This window comes from Arvicola amphibius, chromosome 12 (genome assembly GCF_903992535.2).
Source record: "Arvicola amphibius chromosome 12, mArvAmp1.2, whole genome shotgun sequence".
Lineage (NCBI taxonomy): Eukaryota > Metazoa > Chordata > Mammalia > Rodentia > Cricetidae > Arvicola > Arvicola amphibius.
Genome location: NC_052058.2, coordinates 4628956 through 4647509, shown reverse-complemented (window position 1 = coordinate 4647509; position 18554 = coordinate 4628956).

Here is an 18554-nt window from a genome sequence, read left to right as displayed (position 1 = left end):
TAAAATTCAACATAAAAACACACAGTTGCGTGCATCCACACAGCAAGGAGCACTGTTTCAGAAACAATCTCTGGAAGTTTGCTTGTGGTTGTAAGAATGTCTCACTGAATAAGAGGTACACTACTTCTTGTTGAATTTCAAGACTGATGCAAGTCTCAGGTCTTTTATGTCAGTCGAGAGTCTGATGTGCTGAGATGCATGAACCCGGCAATAAGTTGCTGATAATAATTGTTTATCAGTGAATAAAATTCTCAGTTAAAATCATCTCCCCAAAACCCAACCCTGGGAACTTAACTGATGTGCCACTGGCTGGTTCACCTGCACTCACCAGGGCATAAAGGCCTTGGAGTGCTGTCTCAGCAGTTCCTGCTCAACCCAAATACTGGAGTTCAGTTTCCAGCACCTACAGCAGGCAGCCTACAACCACCTGTAACTCTTATCTCCGAGGAATCCGACATCCCCATTATGGCCTCTAAAGGACCTGCATACATATGGCGCACACGCACACACACACACACACACACACCACACCACACACCACACCACACACCACACCCTGGTCCCCAGAATCCCCAGCAGGCACAGAGCAGCCAGCGGCTCCAGGCTCTGCTTTGCAGAAGTTAAGTGTTGAGCTCCAGCTTGGACCTCACCTCACAGCTCCAGCTGCCAACCCTTGCATTAAAATCAGGGCCAGCACCGCCACCTCAGAGTCTGAGGAAGGGATGGGACCTTGAGAAGTCACAGTTCTCGCCCTTCAGCCTGGTAGACGAAGTGTGACTTTTCCTGCCTTTTCTTCCCAGGTAACTACTCTCTCACTCCGACCTTGCTGTTGCCACACCCTTTTTAAGCGCTAGTCCAGGCTCTCCTTGGGACACTTCTAGATTTCTCCTGTCCCTAGAGGAGTCAGGGAAGAAGCACGAGGCCTCCAAAACAGCATGCTCCCTGAAGCTGAAGAGATCCTCCCCACTCTTAGCCCTGCTTTACCGTCCTCTAGTTGAACAATTTCTGTTTTCCTGCCCCCGGTCTTCATTAACTCACCTGTGAAACCGGAAGTTTCGAATTGTCCAGTGCCCTTTTCGGAAAGCATTTAGCATTTCTACAAAACCCTTCCAGAACCCCCAGCCCCACATCCCTTTCTCTTCTCCAACCTCTGTCTGAGTACCAACTGTACCACCTTCCCCCAGACCTGCCAAGTCACCCCTCTGCTGGCTGGCAGTACAAGGTGACCCTTCCTGCCTAGAACCCCTCCCTCTGCCTCCCAGGAGCAGGAGCCTTGATAGTCAATTTGACTATCACGGTGTAGAATCCCCACAGAAATTAATCTCTGGGCATGTCTGTGAGGGGTTGTTTACACGGTGTTAACTGGGTGGCAACATTCCCATGGCTGGGGCCCTGGGTTGAATATTAAGCCAAAAGCAAGATGAACGGTAGCATTCACATCTCTGTTTTTCCCAACTCTGGACACAGTGTGACGGGCTGCCTCACCTCCTGCTGCTGACTCCCCAACCATGGTGGCCATGATGGCCTTCACCCTCAAACCACTAGCCAGAACAAGCCATTCTCCCATAAGTTGCTTTTGTCAGGTATTTTACTGTAGCCACAAGACACATAACTCATTCTCTTTTCTTGGAAGCCCCCAAGAAGTCTCCGTCAGATACCTTACAAGTGGCTTGAAGTAGTCTTGTCCCTCTCTAGCTATAGCCTTCGACTCTCACTTGTAGGATGCATGACTGCGCATGTGTGCAGCCTCCACGAAGACCCTGAAGTTATGTGCCCAACCCCCAAGCATGGTACCTGGTACATATTAGATATATAAGAACTGTTTACTAATAAGTGGAGGAATTGATGGATCATCAATTGGTAATTTTCCTCTCCTTGCCATAAGTCAGGATGCTACTGTATGTTCTGCGCGGAAGAGATGGAAACCGGAAGTAAGAGATGGATGGGAGGGAGAATGGCCAGTGTAGCAACACCTCCCAGGGTCTCTCTGGTCAGATGCTGCCACACAAACTGACGGTGTACCTGGGGTGCGGTCCATGGACATATTGAAAATGCTAACACTATTCACCCAAGCAAAGCAGAAACCACCATGTAAATCTGGCCTGTGCAAACCATGCTCAGCATTCCAAAGCCAAGGAGAAATGAATATTGGATTAGCCTTCCATTCATGCAGATAATTGAGAGTTAGTCCAGTTCAGGCTTTGTTTGCTCCTCCTGTACTTTTAAATCCTGGCCGTGGGGTCCTGCCAACCTGGGAGGACAGTGGCACTAGTGAGTCAGGAAAGGCCAGGGCTGACCCTCCTGCTACTGAGAGCTCCTGGCCCTTAGGGAAGAGGGACCAACACAGGGCTGTCCACTGGGACCTTCTCGGTCAGGAACACACAGGGATAAGGAAGAGTTATACACTAAACTCTCTCATGACTTCTCCTGACCCAGGGAAATGCAGGAGAAAGGCTGGCAGCCATTTAATCTAGGAGCCAGGAGCTCCCACCAAGAAGCAATAAGAATTTGAATAACAAGAACATTGTCCTCAGAGAGAAAAGAAGAAAGGGAAAGCCATCACCCACCCACCCATGAGTGCCAAGACACAAAATTTAATTAGGAAGATAAGAAGTAGAGGGGAGGTTGGGCCCATGTTCCTTTTGAATTTTTTTTCCTTGTTATGAGCTGGGGAAAGGAGAGAAATAATTTAAGCATAGAATTAACATCTTCTAATAATCTTAGACAAAAACCTGAGTCTGTTTTGCTTTGGTTTGTAAATTAGCTCATGATTAAAGTGTCTCTTCAGCCCGAGTGCCATTGTCTTCACAGGCCCGTGTGCTGAACGGCGCCTGACCCAGACGCCCTTGGCGCTCAAGTACAAGACTGGAGAGCACGAGGGAACGATTATTATAAAGTGAAGCCCTCGCAGTTTCGCTGCAAAATCAATGAACTTTTCAAGTGATTTTTATCATATTTTGCAGCTGTTCTGAAGCCTCTTGAGTGCCTCACACACCGTGGGGCCTGGTTCCTAAAGAGCCTTGTTCATCTGGTTGCCGGTTGCGGCTCCCTCCCGAGGAGCAGCTAGCACTGCCCTGGCTGGAGGCCTGAGTTGCTGGAGGGGAAGCCCAGCGGTCTTCCTCTCCCTCATTTCAAGGTGCGATGTTGGGGTCAGCTCTGAGTTCCCCTGGCTGACTTAAGAGAAGTCTTCCGATGTCGGACCCTGGTGCAGAGGGATACTAAAGCCGGAGAAGGCTGGACTTCATGCTTGAGTGACAGGAAGTCGAGGTTCGTGGACACAGGATGGCGACCTCGAAGAGGCTATGTGTGGAGCAGGGCTTTTCAGAACAGATCTGAGTTGGGGGTGGGGGGGAGGAAGAGGGACCCATTAGGGTTGGATAGCTCAGCAATCCTGATGCCTGGTGCACGCTGAAGAGGCCGTGAAGTCAGGCGTTCCAACAGAGCCAGTCTGATGCTGAAGGCCTGGAAGATTCTGAGAAGGCTACAGATCTTTAGTCTATAGTGGAGTGCAAAGAAGCTCGTGTGAAGACAGCAGCGCTGATGGTCAAGAAGGTAGGCAAGCATGCAGACTGATCGTCTCTGGGTGGGCCAGCAGGTGCCACCCACTCTGGGAGACCATCCTCTTCCCTGGGTTAATTCTTAGAGAACCCTTCAAAGACACGCCCAGAGGCCAGCTCTTTCCTGGTTCCAGATCTAATCAGTTTGCCAATCAAGATTAACCAGGACAAGACCAGACTTCCTACAGATGCCCTCCAGCCCACGCACCAGCCACTTCCTGGGCCGCAGCCTGGAGAGCAGCCTTCAGGGGAGTCCCCTGCCGTGAGGAGCAGTAGGAGAGGAAGGGAAGCCCTGCTCTGCACAGTCTTCCCCAGGATTGGGAACAAGGAAGCAGAAGAACAGCGATCTATTTGATCCATTTTCTCATATTCCCTGAGAATCCAGGTGACCCGTATAAAATGCTCAGGCTTCATATAAACCCGGTTTACTTAAAATGACTCTAAAACAGGCCTGTGTCGTAACATTATATAACACTATATTTAGTTCTGGGCTGAATTAGAAACATGGCCGCTGCTCTCTCACACCTAATGGTTCCAAGGCCCATGGGCTCTCACCGCCAACAGAATCCAAATTAGCAGCCAGATTTGGCCCATGAAGGAATGCTCGATGTGGACCAGCTATGAACATTCTCCAATAACTTGTTCTAGGTGGGCACTATCAGCAGCTGGTCAATGGACACGAATTTCTAAGCATCTTCCATCTCTGCATCCCATGAAAAACATCTTCCGGAGATAGGTGGGAGGAGGGGGACTGCCCACTTCACGTCAGCACAAGAAAAGGCGGCATCACCGGAGGCAGATGTGAGCGCCTGCCTGCGTCTGCTGAAGTCCAACTCAACCAGGGAGAGAGGGAGCTAGCTGTACAAGGAGACAGCTGTCATTCTTCACCTCTTCATCGTGGTGAAGGGAAAGCCTCCCCTGGCAACGTAACGGAGTCACGCAATGAACGTCACACAACGTCAGATGCAAATGAACGTCACAAACACCGCCCTTGCTTCAGCTATTGTCTCTGAGAAATATTATGGAAAATTAGAATATTCCTAGCAGGGTCTGGTTGGCTGCTTTGGGAAAAGGTTTGCCACAGTCATAGTAGGCATATATTGAGTTCTTCTGTATACCAGGTGATAGCCTAAGTACTCCTTTCATTAAGTGGATCAGGTTGGTACAATCACGAGCTCCATTTTGTAGACGAGAAACAGAGAGGAGACAGGGCAACTAGTCGCTCCCACTAAATGGAGGGAGGGGGCATGTGTCTGAGACATGGTCTCTGGGAAAAGGGCAGGTCTCTGGGAAAGAGAAAAGGAAGTAGGTGGTGTACACATGAAAGTCAGAAGCAACCTAGGTCCTGGAAACGTAACTAAAGAGTAGTTACGTCAACAGCAGTTTCTGGTAGACTTCTTTGCTGCCCACAGAACTGGGTCCTACACGTCACAGGCTTAAATTTGGGCAGCCTCTAGGGAAGGAGACAGCGACTTGTATCCCTCTAAAATGTACACAGAATTCCTACTTCCTGATGAAATATTTAAACATCGTCCCTTTAAGGGGGTAATTGGGGGTTAAATGAGGCTATAAGATAGAACACTGATCCAATGGGGTGGACGACAGGCAAAGCCACCAGGCATGCCCACAGAGGGGAGAGCGTGAGAGGGCAGACCACAGCCTGCAAGCTAAGGAGAGAGACCTTAAAACAAAGCCACCCATAGTTTGACCTTGACCTTTTAGCCTCTAGAACTACAGAAGGGCAGCACCTGTTGCTTCCGCCACTCAGTCTGTTCTAGTTTGCTGTGGCAGTCCCAGCAAGTTGAGCCGGCCGTATAATGAGAGGCAAGAAGAGATGGAACCTGTCCACACAGGCACCAGAACGGTGCACGGGTTTCAGAGCCCGAAGTATCTGCCCTGGTGGCCGGGAAAGAGCTCCAGTTCTTTGCAGAAATTCTGACCTCAAGGCTGACTGAAAAGTTTCAAGGCACACAGGAAAGACACTGTGAGGAAAGCGTCACAGAGGGAAGATAGATGACAAAGGACTTCTGTGATGGTTTATATAAAGAAACTGCTTCTGGTGCTGTCCAATCACCAAGACTTCCCAAGTTGGGGCCACTGGGATTTCTATAGAGAGCCTCAGCCCAAAACACAGCAGCAATGAACCCTGGGGGTCAGGGACAAAAAAATCAATACACGCACTGCCTTTGAACACTCAAGATGTTCTATAAAGGCTTTGAGAAAGGACAAGAAAAAAATAGGGCTCCTTTGGCTCTAGAGATTTTTTTTCCTTTAACAAAAAAAAAGCAGATCTCCTGTGAGCTCCAAGAGACGGTGACTGGAAAGTCTTATTCCCTGGGTGAAGGATCAGAGGGAACCTTGAAACTCCACAAAGCATCTCAAGAAGTGGGGCTCACATCCTGGTGTCCTGGCTTGCACCAGTGTCAGGGCGGTACAGAACACCCCACCGGGGCTAGAACAGCCTTGGAAGGGAACAGAGCTGACCTTGCTATGAAGACCCACCCAGGTCTCTGAACCCAGCAATACAGGTAATAAAACAAAATAACATGGGAAAGTAAAACAAGGTCTACACCTCTTGCAGTTCTGACCTAATTTCAAAAGAAACTGTGTCTCAGCAGACAGTTGTTGGAAACCAGCTCCCCAGTGTCCGCCTCTCAAGACTGCATCAGTGCCCGGGAGCCCCCGCCTCTTAAACTGCCTCCACTCGAAGGGTTCTTGCTTATTCTCATTAAAGATGAAAGTTCTTTTCAGCACAATATAAGTAAATTTTCTGGAACATCCAGCGAGTGCATGATACATTGTAGTTCCCATTTTTATTACTAGATTTAAAAGATGTAAAATAGCCCTGCCGACGGTTACGGAGCATCTTAAACTCACGCTCCTCGTATCTGCTACCATCTTCCTGAGGACTGGTCAGAAGCAGGCAGGTCTAAGCATATAGACTATATTAAGTGTGACCTAGTGTGGGTTGCCAGCACACGCCCAGGCCAACATGCCCTGGCCGTGAAAAAGCAGCCAGTCCCGAGGGAACTGAGAGAAGCATGCTTGCAAGCCCACACCGCCGGATGGCTACTGAGCACATCCTGGCCTGCCCAAATGGTGAAGCGCCAGAGGCACAGCACATGCTGGATTTCAAAGTCAAACCAGCGAGATGGCCCAGCGAGGAAGGGCATTTACTGTGCAAGTCTGTTGACCTGAGTTCAGTCCCTGGAGCCCACTTTGGAAGAAGAGAAACAACTCCCAAAAATTGTCCTCTGGCCTCCATATATACACACCAGCAAGTACACACACACTAAGAATTAAAAAAATCAAAGTCAACTATAAGAAAAAAATGTGGCGTGTCCAATTAATAATTATTTTTTGTGTTGGGTATTGTGAGGATCAGTGTTCACTGTCAGTGTGACAGGCTGTAGGATCACTTGGGAGGGGGCCTCTGGACAGCCTGTGGGGAATTGTCTTGATTACTTTAATCAATAAGGACAGAACTTTCTTAACTGTGGGTGGATCCATTCCTTGGCATGAGATCCTGGACTATACAAACTGGAGCATAGGCGCTAAGCACAAGCATGCATTCGGTACTCTGCTCCTGACCATGGGGGTCATGTGACTAGCCATCTCAAGTGCTGGCCATACGAACTTCTCCATCCTGGCCTACTGCTGTACCCTTCAACTCTGAACCCTCAAGATGTTTTGGCTGGAATCTTTTCTCACAGTGGGAGAAACATAAACTAAGACAGCTATTTTGTTTGCTTGGTTTGATTGGAGACAGAGTCTCAATTTATAACCCAGGCTAGCCTGGAACTCACTATGATAGTCTAGGCTAACCTCCAGCTGGCAGGGATCCTCTTGTCTCAATTTCCCAAATACTGGAACTACAGGCATGAACCACTGCAGCTAGCTTGATTTAAAGGGAGGATTACTTCCTTGGGAACTAGTGGTACAAGCCTACAATCCAGGATACTCAGAACTATGAGGCAGGAGGATCACAAGTTCAAGGCCAATCCGGGATACAGAATGTCCAGTCTGGGCAAGTTGAGGAGACCCTGTATCTATCATGAGCCCCGCCAGAGGGAGTTCTGCTGGAGTCTATGGTCCCAGGTGGATGTGAGAGTCATAAAGATTTACAACAGTGAAATGCTCCTGATATACAACAATCAAACACGAATTCAAACTCAAACAAGGAAGAATCCGAGGACTTCCAGGCGGCATCTCCCATGTGGCATTGAGCAGTAGAATCAGAGACAATCGTACTCAATTTATACAGCTGTAAGAAAAATCCTCCCATGCATGTGGTCAGGGTTTAGATGTTATATTTCAATAACCTCAGGCAGAAAATGAACTGGAGAGAAGAGGAGCATTGAGGGTATGGATTAAGGCCTGCCTACAGGCACCATGGCTGCCATGAAGACCCCAACGGGGAAGGAGGTGTTGCCATGAGGGTCAGATGCCCGGATGGAAGTGCTGCTAGCCCTTGAAGCCCGGGCTCCAAAGTTTGGACTCCTGCTTGTTTGAATAGAATGATCCTCTCCCAAAGACTCCAAGAGGCAGTGCAGTGTGGGAGATAAGGCTCGGGTTTGGAAGCAGAAGACCTGGACGTGTGTGTGGTACCCAGTGCTGGCCAGGAGTGGGAGGAGACATGGAGGAGGAAGGCCCAGCATCCTTGGAGCATGAGGCTTCTCTGTCTGTGGACTGTAGATAACACCTCCCGCTAGGAAAGGCTTGGGGAAGCTTTGTGCTCGGTGAATGGGAAGGGCTACCAGGCACCTGGAGCCAGACATAGGCCTCTTAGCAGGCAGCCTGCTGTGGAACTCTGCCTTCTGTCTCCTGTCAATTCCCAGTCCCCTACCTCAGGAGAAAGTGTGAACAATCATAGCCAGGGTGTGGCCTCCTGAAGAACTTTGAATTCCTGTTTTACTGTGCCCCGTGTCCCCAGTGAAGCACAGGCTAGCCTGTTCCATTCCCTTCCAAACTGTCCCTCTTGAGATGCAGTCAGCTGGGCCCTGCTGGGCACTTAACTGTATTCTAAGTCCTTCATCTTCCCTCTGGTCCAGACTGCCTGGATTTCATCAGCATTCCTCCATGAATGGTTTCTCCCAGCCAGTGGAAATCTCAGAAGACGACAATGCCAGTTGCACGGGGTGGAATGACCAGATTCAGGACTGGTGCTCAGGGCTTGGGTACCTGGAATTTGAGAGAATTTGCCCCAACAGGGGTACGTTTTCCTGAAACTCATTAACCACGCTATGTCTCAAGGTTAGGCAGGACGTCTGCTCCTTCCCTGAGAACAACTTCTCAGGAGGACATTCCTAGTACCAGTCCTTCCGTGACCGCACGCCACCTTGCCTCAAAGCTGCAAGGAGGCTGAGAGACTCCATGCCTGGTTATTGCTGTTGCTTATACATTGGTGCTAAAGATGGAACCCAGGGCCTTCCACATACTCAGCCTCTGAGCTATGTGTCAACCCAGCAAAGTGACAGTTTCCAGCGTATAGGTTTTAGCCTTGCTGAGTGACTTTTCTTCTCTATACCTCGCTTTCCTGCTTTACAAAATGGTAAGACCTGACGTGCAGCTGAGCAGAGTCACTGTGGACAATGGTGTAGCAAAGCATTGCTGGACACCAGCTCTAGACCAGACACTTCCCAGGGGCGTATATTTGGGCTACATCGGATAACAAAATGAGGATGCATCATCCTAATTAATGCCAGCAATTTTCACATGAAGGAAAAATAACACAAGAAAATGCAATGCCCGAAAGCCATTTGTCCCAAATACAAAAAGCATAACAATGCTAATCTTCACTGTTAGGTCAAGTGTGGCTGAATGAGCAACAAGAAATACTAAGGAATGATTCCCGCTTCCTTGGCCATCTTCCTAGGAAGATTAAAGAAATCTTCCTGGCCAGTGCTAGCCAGGGTGCTGTCCTGAAGTGTGCACTAATCTCACAGGGTTACTTCTAGCTTTCTGTCTGTTCATCGCAGGCATCCAAGCCTTGTTCTCTATGAGTGAAAAGTATTGTCCCTACGCTTCAAGAATGCCTGGCTTACATCTGCTCCCAGTATCTGGCTTATTCACCCACTCAGAAAGCACTGATGGGGTCCTTATGCACTTTCTGTCAAGGGATGGGTACTGGGATCATGGTCTTTAGATAACATGTCCAGCATCTAAGCATACTGTGTAGTCAAGTTCATTGGTAAGAATCCTCTTTCTGTTTTCTTCCTGCTCGACCCCATCTCCTGTGTGACATCCCCAGGACCTACACCTGCCTGCTGGTCTCTGTCCCTTAGAAAAATGGACATGAATAGACATACACACTGGAAGAATGCTCCATGAGGCTGAAGCTACATGGTCACAAACCAAGGAACGGCAAGATATGTTGGCAGACACCCCATATCTGGAAAAGGACGCATGAGCATTCTCTACTAACACATCACTATTGTGGGAGCCACCCATCCATAACACAACTCTCAGAGACTAGCAGGGAAGACAAACCCAGCAAAATCTCCCCAGCTTACTTCCGCCCCACCCTACCCCCATGCGGTCTCCCAGTTAAGGGAAGGAGAACTCAATTTCACGCTCCTTCATTTCATATAAAGAAATCTTAAGTTTAGATGACCACAAAGACTGTTGCTTTCAGCCCTGGTGGACTGTTAAGCTAGATTTACTGTTCCACCTGAAAATGACCCCAAAGAACAGAAGTATGGAGCCATGGTTTGTACAGTGGATACCAAGGAGCAAACAGCAACCCTTGGACAGGAAACAAGCCAGTTTTAGTATAATAATACTCTGAGAGTTCTTAGGATGCAGTGCAGGGGCAGGAACTCAGGCAGAGGCTGGGGACATCCTGGGCAAGGTAAAATTTAGAAGTAAAACTGACAACTAAACCAGAAAGAAGATACAGGAGGACCTCTGTGAGCTCATGGCCAGCCCAGTCTACATAACCGAGGCTGCACAGTGAGATCCTGTCTAGATAGATAGACAGACAGACAGACAGACAGACACATACATACATACATACATACATACATACATACATACATACGTAGATGGATACATAGATAGATACATGATTGATAGATAGGTAATAGAGCCCTAGAATATTCATAAGAATATAAAATATTCTCACACTCAATGAAGTAGAATTTATAGTATCTCATATAATCTGTCTAAATAAATAAGTAGATAGATAGATGATAGATAGATGATTGATAGATAATAGATCCCTAGAATATTCATAAGACTATAAAATATTCTCAAACTCAATGAAGTAGAATTTATAGTATCTCATATAAAATTAGAATGACCAGGCTCAGCCAGGAGTAGTGGCACACATTTGTAATCTGAACACTCGGGAGGCAGTAGAAGGATCATGAGTTCAAGGCCATCCTGAACCACCTGCATAGGAAGATTCTGTCTCAGCAAACCAAACAACAATAAAAAGACAAGTAGACAACAAGATAAAACATTAACAGCAAAGATAAAAAATAATTCATAACTGCTACAGATGTTCCTGTTATCAAAGGACATTAAATAGTAATTATAATGATATTCCAATTGTGAGAAAGTTAACTGGGGGAGGGGCAATATGAAAGATACTTTCTAAAGAGAAAATGATGAGAAGGAAATGTCCAGCGCATAAAGCTGAGAGCAGCATGCACTCCTCTGAGAGAGCCAATGAGCTCGGAGACGCTAAAGTAACTGTCGGAAATCAAACAAGGCGCCCTTGCTGTTGTTACTTCTCGGCTGCTGTAATGAGACACCCTGGCCAAAGGCAGGTTAGGAAAGGGGGTTCACTGGCTTATAAACCCAGGTACCAATCCACTGCTGAGAGAAGTCAGGGCAGGAACTGGAGGCAGGAGGCGTGGAGAAATACCGCATGGCTGCACGCTGGCTTGCTCTCTGGCTTACACAGCTAGCTTTTATTATACAGTCCGGGCCCTTCCGCCAGAGGAGTGGCGCTCCACACAGCGATTGGCAATTCCTAGCCAAGACAACCCCTCACAGACATGCCCACAGACCCACTGATCGAGGCAGTTCCTCGACTGAGGCGTCTCCTCTAAAGTAACTGTAGGCTGTGACAAGTTGACATCCAAGTGAACAACAAAGACGCTAAGTCAATAGAACATTATTATGAAGCAATTCATTATATGAGAAGTCAGTGTCCTGAAGAAAATCCTGCTGTGGAGCGGCAAGTGAGAGAAATTCAGCCGTAAACATCCGTTCAGGCCCAGTCCCCATTTTCTTCTTGGTGTCAATCAAAAATAAAAAATCCTCCCAGAAGAAAGGACAGTTTTCAACTTGAGCCGTTCCTGGCTTTACATCTAATTTGTCAAGACGCTCCTCCCTCCTCTCCCTCCATCTCTCAGTGCAAGACAAGGCAAGCAGCAGATTCGGGGATAGAGGAGTGGTTACCAAAGAGGCAGGCCCTTGTCGAGGCCCTGCTGGCATCTGCACCATATGAAACACCGCCCCTGATCAGGGTTCTTACCAAATTAGCACCATTTAACATGCACATGTGGCCAGGGGAAAAGTAAAGGCTATCAGCGAGAACAGGAAAACGACTCCAGAGAACCTCTGCGGCTCTGCGGGCTGCTGCTTGGCCGTGCGGTTTTACCAGCGATAATGATGTGTGGCTTACATTTTACAAGGCTTGGGGATACAGAGCCAAACATTTACTTAAAATACCAGGAGCAGATGTGGGTAAGACATGGACTAGACCTCACTCGGACACAGATCACTACACACCATCCCCCTGCCTGAATGTGTCCATTGCACCAACAACTCACAGGCAGCAATGCCAGGGCTGCATATGGGTGGTCACATGACAATGACAGCTAGGGAGGACGCTCCCACCTGTGTCAGATCATGAAGAAGTATGCTGTTTCTGGTCTCTCTCTCTCTCTCTCTCTCTCTCTCTCTCTCTCCCTCCCTCCCTCCCTCCCTCCCTCTCTCTCTCTCTCTCTCTGTCTGTCTCTTTCTCTCTCTCCTCTCTGCGTGTGAGTGCGTGTGTCTGTGTGTCTCTCTCTGTGTGTGTAGGCCAGAAGCATTGGATCACCCTGGAGATGGAGTTACAGGTAGTCATGAGCTGTCTGACATGGATGCTGGGAACAGAATGTAGGTCCTCTGTAAGTGAAATACGGTGCTCTTAACCACTGAGCCATCGCTCCAGCCAACATGATTGCTTTCTCTTTGGGGAGATCTGTGCCCTGTTTATTCAAATGGCACACACAGTAATGAAATTGTCCCACAGAACTCCAAAGGAACTAGAAAGCTAAGAGGCCCCTCCCTGCTCATTCTGCTCCATCCTTCAGTCCTGCCCATTACATCCATCTCACACTGGGGAGCGAATCCATCACCCGGATGGGTACAAGTCAGCATAGACTGTGACGAAACCAGATCCAGAGCCTTTATTTTCTCTCTGTGTGTAGAGAAAGAGAATTTGCCTGTGTTTTTTGTTTGTGTGTGTTTATATATGCATGAGAGAGGGAGGAAGAGGGGACTTATGTGTGTGAGAGAGCATTTACATGTATGTTTCTGGTTTTGCTTCTGTGTGTTTATATATGTATGTAAGAGAGTGAGGGAGTTTACACATGTGTGATTTTACCTTTGTGTGTTTGTGTGTGTGTGTGTGTGTGTGTGAGAGAGAGAGAGAGAGAGAGATACACAGAGAGAGAGTCGTGTCAGCCTAAGAAACAGTCACCACACCTTTAGAGGCAAGGTCTCTCGTTGGCCTGGATGGAGCTAAACAACCAGGCTAGACTGGCCCAGGGACCCTCCTGCTGCTGTGTTCTCAGCACTGGAGTGACAAGCCACACCACCACTCCTGGTGTTTTTTCATGAGTTCTAGAAACCACATTGGTCTTCATGCTTGTGACCTCCCAGCTCCCAGACGTGGACTCCTAACCTCCCAGCTTCCTCCAGGTGGCCCTGTAATGTCTGGCCTCTGTTCTCATCAAGGCCTTTGTTTCCTCCTTAGTTAACAGAGCGGAAGCCACAGATGCCTTCAAGGCCCACCCAGCCCTAAGTACCCTATGCTTTGTCCAGCCTCTAACCTCCCACCAAGATTGCTAGCTTTCCCAGGCTCGTTGGTCTCAAAATAATTATTTCCACTTAAGAAGTTTCACTCTTCTAGTTCCTGTGGGACTCCAGCTTCTGCAGCAGATGGCAAAGGCTATAAAAGCAATAAAGAAATTAAGTAAGCTCAAAGATGGTAACTAAGAGAGAAAAGCAAGATTGGCCAGAGATAAACTGTGGCATAATCTGCTTATCGTCGACTGCAAGTTGGCTGTATTTCCCATCGTCTGGGCATCCGTATGATGCTCAGAAAGGGAAGGACCCAGGGAGACAGGATAGATCAGGCTGTATTTCCCATCGACTGGGCATCCGTATGATGCTCAGAGGGAGAAAGACCCAGGGACACAGGATAGTGCACAGCAGGCACAGCATGGAGTGGGGATCATCCTGTTGGTCCAATACTTACTTACCTGCTACTTAGCGCTGTTTATGGAACCTACTCTGGAGGCCCAGTGTTGTCCCAGGTCAGTGGTTAGTATGTAAATGGCGCTCAGATTCTTAAAGGAATTATGACATCTCCTGAAAGGATCACAATCTGTAGGGCCATTTTCAACTTAAGTTAGGTAAAAGGTAGTGTCAGAAATTGCTTATAGGATTTCTGCAAAGGCCAGAGGCTGTGACATGGGTCCTTTTCTCGCCTTGAGTGGGGGTCTGAAAACTCACCTTGCTTTTCATCTAGCCTGGATCAACAGAGTAGTTCCCACCAAAGTGGGGGGGAGGAGGGGAGGAAACGTCCCTCCCTCTCCATGAGGAGGTTGAGTAGAGAACCCACACCAGGAAGCACAGTCTGCAGACAGGACCTGGAGATCATCCAGGAAAGCATCAGGGAACACGTTCTGCAGGCACTCACAGGGAGTGAGATCACCCAGGAAAAAGGTAGAAATTCCAGCTGTGCCCCTAACAGACTCACCAAAGCTGTCTGGACCAAAGACCAATAGAATCAGGGATGTCCTGACCACGCCCTAATGAGTTTGAGCAGTCACTATACAGACTCTCTCGCTGGTGCCCTGCGTGCCCACCTCCACTTGGACACCAGCAGTGGCGTGAGTGACAGCCAACCAGTGCCAAGAGACTGGAAGGAAGCCTTTGGGGTCTTCTCGCTAGACTCCAGGTGAAACACTCTCTGCATCTTCCACAAGTTGCCAAAACTTCCAAAAATACCTACAGCTGTCCATGTTCCTGGTTTTCCTAAAGATGGAACAGGTGATCTAGCTCACGTCAACAAAATTCTTCCAATGGCATGTTACGAGTTTTTAAATTTTTCAGGCTAGCATACAAAGCCTATATGTGCCATTATTTGGTGCTCTCAATTGTCCCCCCTCCTCCTCATGCTCCAGATAAGACCCCTTCTGTTTCCTTTACCACTTTATAGAAATAATGTTCTTAACAAAAAGGATCTGTCAGTTGTGCTGGTATAAACCTATAATCCCAGGCAGAGACATGGGGACCAAGAGTCTAAAACACTCTGAACTACCTAGAGAACATTTCTCTAAAGACAAAAGAATACAGGGAACATAATGAGGGAGGGGATGGGGGAAGGAGAGAGAGAGATGGGAAAGACATGAGAGGGGAGGGGAGAGAATGGAAGCAGATGGGGAGGGGAGGAGAAAAAGAAAAGAAGAGAAGGGAGGGGAGAGAAGGGGAGAGAAAGGAGGGAATGGCAGAAAGCTGCCCTCCATAGCACAGCTACCTTGGCTAAGGTGTACATGAGTTCACTTCCTGCCTCTACCTCAGGAATTCCTGTCAGCTTGACAAAGGATTTAGCAAGACCAAGTCTTGGGACCTTATCTCTGACTTGAGTAAGAACGAAACTGTTTATTATTTACTACCAAGAGCTGTATAAAGCTGAGACCATATCCACACGTATATCGTAGCTCTGGGTCTCTCACCGGAACATCACATTCCTGGGCTTTTTCCTCTTTACATTTTTGTAGACAATGAAGTAAATATATAAATTCTGTTCCCAGTCTAGTAATTTATGATTAAATATGGGCTCTTTCAAATCATATCAGAATTGAACTTTTGCTATGAATAATACACAGATGTAAGCCTTAACATTCTGCCAGTCCATGCTTACCTATTTAGTGGGCAGCAGGTTTGAACTAAATGAAGCAACCACACACGTAACAAGCACACATAACAAACAGGTGTGCCCACCTGAAGAGAGAGTACATTGGGCATTTGGAGCCCAGTGGGTCTTAAATGTTTTCATTAGAAAGCTTTGCTCAAGCAAGATTGTTATTGAGAACATAAATGTCCAGGCTGTCCTAGCAGGAAGTGGGGGACCTTCAAAGATAAAAACTGGGTCTCCACAAAATTTAGCCCTACCTGCTCTCCCAAATACATCCGCAAGTTTCTCACCCCTGTCCTGGATGGCACCATCAGAACCAGCCCCAGAGCAAAGAGCTGGAGAAAGGGGGCTTCCTAGGATCTGAGGCCAACCATGTTTAGAGACTGGAAAAGCCTTTCAGACGCAAACTGCACAAACAAACCTTCAGAACTCAATGCAAGACTCAAGTGGGACAGGCAGCTCATTTGGTAGAGCATTGGCCTAACATGCATAAAACCCAGGGTCCCATATCAAGTACCACATAAAACCAGGCTTGGTATGCAAGCCTGTAATCCCTGCACTGGGAAAGTGGAGGCCAGAAGATCAGGAGTTCAAGGTCATCTTCAGCTACAAAGCAAGATTGAGGCTAGCTCAGAACACATGAAATCGTGCCTCAAATAAACAAACAAAAACCAATGACAAGCTAGGGAAGCCACCACCCAGTCACGGTGCTCACTTCCAGCATCACAAATCCCATGCACTAGCACCGAGGTCATCCTTGTCATCCACACGAGGAAAAGAGGGGCCCAACCGTAAAAGAGTATGAAGAGAAGTGAAATCTCTTGCTTTGATGTTGTTTGTTCCACCTTAAGAGCACCCACAATGGGACTGTTTCTCCCCCAACCTCAGCATGCCCGGCAGAGACCCCTTCTCGGTCCCACAGGCCACACACTTCCGTGTCCACCACTGCCACCACTGTAGCAGCAGCCACGATGATCCTGAGCAGACCCCCTAAAATGGCAACTCAATAAAGACAACTGGGGAACAGTATCCAAGCAGGGCAGGTTGGCATCGGCCCCCCTGCATTGTGTGGCCACCTTGGCATGGAAATGGTTAGAGACCATCTCCCTCCACACCGCCTCCTCTCACTGCGGTGGAGAGCTCTTGAGAATGTTATTAGCTGGGTGTGCGCCTTGCCGTTTTTCCACACGAGGCAGATGGGTAATTACGAAGCTAATAGTCTGATTGAGAGAAATCAGATGCAGTGGTTTGCCCAATTAGATGATACATTAGCTTCCTTCTTTGTAAGCAGCTAATGTGTGAAGCAAAGTGGTATTTTCGAGGGTCAGAATCCTTAAACAAGTGCCGAGTTGCAGATTATTGTATCTGTCTTTTTTTTTCTAATGGAGGAAAAGTGCTAAGTCTTCATTACTAAAAGCATAGAAAATGCAAATCAGCCCCAGAAACAAAAGAGAGAAGGGACAGGCGAGAATATTCGTGTCCGATGTGTCAACCTACAACATCAATTACATTGAAATGCAGTGCGTGGCAGCCTAATCAAGGAGAGTGTAATTGTAATAATTGCGTGCTTTTGTCAAAGAGCCGCTGCTGTTGTTATTTGTCGACCATTTGTTCCTCCTATTGTTAAGGGGGGGAAAGATTTTTTTTTAACGTAACTGAGAGATTGTATAGGTAATGGTTGGGCAGGCGGGCGGCCGTCCTCAGAATGTGGATAAGGGGGCCCTTCTTCCCCTGCATGGGCAGCTCCTCCATGGCCCTGGCGAGCTGGAGGCACAGCCAAGAGAGCTGGAGGACAAGGTGGCCAGCCATGTTGGGTGGGTTTCAGGCTCATCCAGGTCCTGATGTCCTGAGGCCAAGAAGAGCTGAGTGGCAGGCCGGAGAGAAGAACCTCACACTCCCTTCTCCTTTGCAGAGAGGAGTGAGGAGACCAGGGCTGCCACACTAATTCCCCACCTCTCCTTCTGCCTGGCCCTTGGGCCTAATAAGAGACTTTTAATTTTGCAGGGGAGTCTTGCCTGCGAGTCCCCCATGGGAAATGCCAGAGGAAATTCTGAGTCAAACAGAATGGAATACATGAGGGTGGGCCCACCAGCCAGGCCTGCACAGTCCACCAACTCAGTCGCTCACTCGCCTGGAGACCCAGCAGCTCCCTGACCACACACAGCAGAGGTGAGAGCCACCCTGAGGAGCGCTGTGCAGAGGGACAGCAAACTCGATGCTCCCGAGTCTGCGGCAGGTGGAAAGGGCGCTGACCATGCGTCTGAACTGTATAAACAGATGTCTTTTCCGCTCCATCTCTGCTGCCCGCTTGTTTTCTCTTGTGTGTAGCTGTTTCGTAAAATGCACTTGTAGGGGAGGAGATGAGGAAGAGGCATCGGAGCAGCCAACTCTGGCAAGAAAAAGGAAAGAAAACCACAAACCCAAGCAGTTAAGCAAACCAGGGATGTTCACCAAAAGCCTGAGCTGGGCTGGAAAATCCATCTCAGGAGCGGCCCTCGGCATTCAGATCAGACAAGAGGTTTATTTTCTCACTTCAATTGGTCTTGCCAATGGGTTGAAACAGAGGCACAATGGGAATGGGCTGAAACATTTACCAGAGCTGTTAAAACACTAAAAAAGAACAATCCCGGGCTATCTCTACCAAGGGGAGGCTTCCTGGGCTGTGGGAGGCTTTCTGGGGATCCCTGACAATCCTGTACATACTCCAAAACTCACACTAATTAAAAGCAAATAATCAAATACATTCAATTTGAAAAGTTGGCAAACTCGCATGTATTATTGCGTTAGCACCTTGGCATGGAAGCTCTCACATCGTGCTAATCTCGTTGTACACAAGGGCTCTTGAGCTCCTCTAT